The sequence below is a fragment of the Akebia trifoliata genome, chromosome 4, assembly GCF_017979445.1.
Source record: "Akebia trifoliata isolate Shusen 1 chromosome 4, ASM1797944v1, whole genome shotgun sequence".
Lineage (NCBI taxonomy): Eukaryota > Viridiplantae > Streptophyta > Magnoliopsida > Ranunculales > Lardizabalaceae > Akebia > Akebia trifoliata.
Genome location: NC_141378.1, coordinates 44,300,731 through 44,305,586, shown reverse-complemented (window position 1 = coordinate 44,305,586; position 4,856 = coordinate 44,300,731). Strand labels below are relative to the sequence as shown.

At 35.5% G+C, this 4,856-nt stretch overlaps 1 pseudogene; it reads right to left on the bottom strand.

The window, feature by feature from the left end:
• Nucleotides 1–1,574: 1,574 nt before the first annotated feature.
• On the bottom strand, nucleotides 1,575–3,488 carry LOC147405181 (lysM domain receptor-like kinase 4 pseudogene; annotated as a pseudogene).
• Between the last annotated feature and the right edge of the window lie 1,368 nt (nucleotides 3,489–4,856).

Below are 4,856 nucleotides of genomic sequence, written 5' to 3'. Positions count from 1 at the left end.
TGACCTTGTATTTAATATAAACTTGGGGAAATCTTCACCTTATAAGCCAGTTTTGTCAAGATTAGATAGGCCCATGGGCTTGTACATGGTGTTAGAGCGGGTAATCACATGGATGCGTGAGATAGGTTACAGGTGAGGGGGAGTGTGAGCTATAGTCCCATATCGGCTGGGTATCATGAGTCATGACCTTGGACTACATATAAACCTAAGGCAATCCTCACCTTATAAGCTAGTTTTGTGAAAATTAGTTAGGGCCATGGGCTTCTACAGTGGAATGACCAAAAGGCCAAATACATACCAAATAGGCAAAACTTCATGATCGGTTATCAAAATCAATATTACAATACAAATTCAAAAAAGAAAATGACGAGCACAACTAACAAGCAAGTTTACTCTCACGAAAAAAGGACATTTTGGGGAATCAAAATGCACTTTTTCTTTTGTTTCAAACTTTATACTTTTAGTAATATTTTTTGAGTAGTGTTGGAGTAACCGCAAGATCATACTTTGTATCACACTTTCGTGACGTGTAAATGTGTAGGAACTATACATTAGGAAAGTGTGATATGAGTTATAATCTTGAGGTCACTTCGGCATTATTCATATTTTTTTTTTTTAGTGTACTCTGAGTTATTTTAAGTCCCAATTTGTTTTAGAAGGTCATGAGTATTATTTTAAGGTCAGTCTGATCATTATGGTGTCTGAATCAATGCAATCCTCAAAGAATGTATGTAAATATAGAGTCGTGTTGGAGTGACCTCAATTCTCACTTTGCTGACATGGAAGTGTGTAACTATAGATGCTTTTAGAAATTCTTGTCGATTTAAAATTTTACTATCTTTCGTAATTTCATATTCTGGTAACTACAGTGGTAGTGTGAAATGGAATAAAATTAGAAGTCTGAAAGTCTATTTAAACTATTATGGGTGATGTTTTGTTTTATTCTTATTCAGATTATCAATAAACTTTGAATTTACTCCCTATGTGAAAATTGAAAATTTTGACGGGTCAAAGCCCAAAAATTTAGAAACCAAATTTCAACGGCCATGGCCGTTGAAAATTTTTCCCAATTCGATGGCTTAGAGCCATCAAATTTCTCCCATTCTCCTTTAATTTAATGGTTTCAATCCGTTGAAAAAAAAAATAAATTTGACAATGACAAATTTTACGTCTTGGTCTGTCGAATTTTATAAAATTCGACTGCCTTGGACTGTCAAATATAGGCTTTTTTCACATTGTGACTTACCTTGTTTTGCCTCGTATATTCAAAGTTGCCTTGTGATTTTTATTTTGGTCAAAGGGATGAAGATAGTGATCTTCTCATTTTATCAAGCTTCAACTATTTAATTTATGAGAATTAAGGTATTCGAGCCTCTTAGAGCACTTAACTAATCCTCGGGGCGTATGCAGTGTTGGCAGTTGCAACTCTCGCGTGAATTACAATTCCTCCCTTTAACTCCACCTTGCAAACATTTCCTAAGCCAAAAAAAAAAAACACATATCTCAAGTTCACATTCTTTATAAAATTACAAAACAAATTTACATCGACTTGAATATGTACTCTATTATTTGGTTTAAATCTTATCCAACTTTTCATGACACCTGTTACTACTTTCAACCAATTCGACATATGGGGATTCCCATTTTAGCGAATCACTATGAATTCTCACCAAAGTCGATACAACCTCATCCATGCTTGGTCTACTCATCGGATCTCGCTTCAAGCATCCCACACTTAATTTAGCTACACCCAATGCAAGGTCCATAGGGTAGTTCCCTCTGAGATTTGGATCCATAAAATCACGAAGCTTATCCTCGAATTCTTCTCCTTCCATGATTGACATTATCGTCGCTGAAAGTAACAATTTTTTCCCATCAAACTTCATAAGAGCAGCTCTTCCCGTGATCAGCTCCAACATCACAACCCCAAAAGCATATACATCGATCTTCGGTGTGGCCAACCCGATCTCTAAATACTCGGGCGCCATGTAACCTTTAGTACCAACAAGTCTTGACGACGCAGACACATCGTCGCTCCTCTCCGTCGAACTCGCTAGCCCGAAATTTGCAATCTTGGCTCTTAAATCACCATTGAGTAGAACATTGCTACTCTTAATATCCTTGTGAACATAAGCAGGTTTAGTGAAATTATGAAGATAGTGAAGACCATTAGCGACGTCTAAAGCAATTTGAATCCTTCGAGTCCAACTTGAAACGATCGGGGAACTCTTATTACTTAACCAATTCCTTAAACAACCATATTCCATGTACTCGTAAACGAGGTAGAAATACCCGTTATCTTCACAAACACCATGAAGCCCTATCAGATTGAAATGGTTGATCTTATTAAGAAATTTGACCTCTTTTGATACATCTTTACTCATCTTTTTAATGGCTACGACGATCTCCCCACTTTCCCCACTTAACACCCCACGAAACACCGAACCCTTCATCTTTGACTCAGGGCTGAAATTGTTGGTAGCAATCTTCAATTCCTCAAATTCGAATACTTTCAAGACCCGATCCGCGCTAGCGATTTTGACTAGAAAATCTTTGGGTAAAACCCATTTCTTTCTCCCCTTTGTTCTATCTAGCTTTCTTTTTTGACATAAGAAGGCAATTGTTAGAACAATACAAAGGAGGACTAGAAGAGAAGAAATGGATGCAATTCCAATACCCACATAAAGACCTTTCTTGGATTTCTTTGTTCTTGGATTGGAAACATTGGGAGGAGAAATTATTAATGGTGGAACCTGAATTATGGTTTGGGTACTTGAAGGTTCACTAGGCAAAGGAATCAAAAGCGTCGTAAATGGAAAAATTGTTGGATCATATTCAGAAAACCCATTTGCTTCAAGCATGCTCGTTTGGTTTACATTAAATCTCTCACTTATACCATCAACACTGTCATTCCAAGCGATTGAGTAAGTTAACAAGTACTTCGTGCCATTAACTATTTGATTACTCGTCGGACATGCACATCTAAGTGGTACCCGTAATTCAGAACCCGGAATCAAATTGTATAGATCGTAAGGGTTCTCCTCTATAAGTGAATTGCACGAAGACAAGCCTTGATATCTTTCGTTAGCAATTGTGTAGTAATTCTCATCGATACTCATGATATAAGAGGAATTGGCTTGATAATTGTGGCCCAAACAAGAACAATTTACAGGAACAATCACTTCTTTGTATGTAGGGAAAATTGTGATCATTGAAACGTTGTTGATGCGAGCAAGCTCTAATGGGTCTGAAGAAGTAAAGTTGGAAATTGTGACGACGGAATTATAAGGAGGTTGAGATTTGAAGAGGAGAAAAGCTCGGCACGACAAGTTTTCACCATTGCAAGTGTAGAGAAAATTAGGGGAAGGACTTGTTTCATCACTGCTCGTGCAATCAAGTATTGAATTTCCTGAATAGTTTTGTTGGGCTTTGATGATTGAAATGTTAAAAGAGAAGAAAATGAAGAAAGTGAGGAGAATCTGATCCATGGGTTTGGTTTTTTTGGCAGAAATGATTAATGGGTAGATGAGAAACTTGAAGATTTTAGGATGATTTTCAAGATGGATTAGTCATTAGTCTTTGAAGAAGATTAGCGCGTTTTCGAATTTAAAATTGGACTTAACAGCTGTGTTATTGACCATATTAATGCAAAATTTTCTCCCTTATTACAAATAAAGAATCATCTATTTTTTTTTTTTATTTAAATAAGAGACTTTCAATCTGTGTTTTGGGTGAAAACTGGGGATCAAGCTAATCTTGACTAGGCCAAGCCCATAAAATTGCAATATATTAAAAAAGAATGAAGAATCTTTAGAAATTAATTAGTATTTTATGTAATAATTTAAGACTAAATTAGCTCCTGACATAAGAAACTTACCAAAATTTCAGCCCGAAATAGTAGTCGTGTTTCATGACAAAGAAACCCAATGTCTAGAAAGTAGATTATTTAAAGAGAAAAAAAAAAAAAAAAATCAACTTTAAGTGAGATAAAGGGTTAAGAGTTGGGCTGTAATGGACCAGATTGCTACCAATCTAATAAGGAATTTATTAGACCCAGACCAAATCAAATGTCATTTTTGTTTTTAAGACTGGGACTGATTCATATGAACCTTCCAATTATTATTATTTTTTATGACGGGGGTGTCCAAACTTATGTCACACTAGGGGACCGGAAGAGCCAAGGCATATGCAACACCTGCACATCACACGCACCGGGTAACTGAGGGTTTGCCCTTGCAGGTGGACTCGAGGAAATACTGCTCATACTAGGCATGCACATCGAACTCACAGCCTACAGACTCTCACCGTTTATCAGATCCAAATTGCCATTAAGCCGCCCCCTCGGGGTTAAACCTTCCAATTATTATTATTATTTTATGGATCCAAATCTATCCGAGTTAATACATCCAGGCAGCTCATCTTGGAAGAGTCAAAGTATTTAAATTGATTTAAAATTATTTGTTAATAATTATATGTATGTATATGCATTAAAACAACTATAATTATTTCTTATTATAAGATGAATTAGTAGATGCTCAGTCAAGAAATCTACGTTTTCTATAATGGTAAAAAATTTAAAGTATTAGAATAATCTTGGTTGAGTTTTCATAAACTGGATTGATAATTTTAAAATATCAGATAAGCCATCTTGTATCTCATTCAAATCACTGTGATGGTCAATTCACATCGACAATCTTGCCAGCTGATTGCCTCCGTGACTGGGATTACTTGGTCTCAAATTAGTTCTTAAACCATGATCCTAGCTTTTCTGAAATATATTATAAAAAAATATGATAAAATTTTATTAGATTTAAATAATAAAAAAATTTACCTTGAATTTATGTATTATGGTTTAA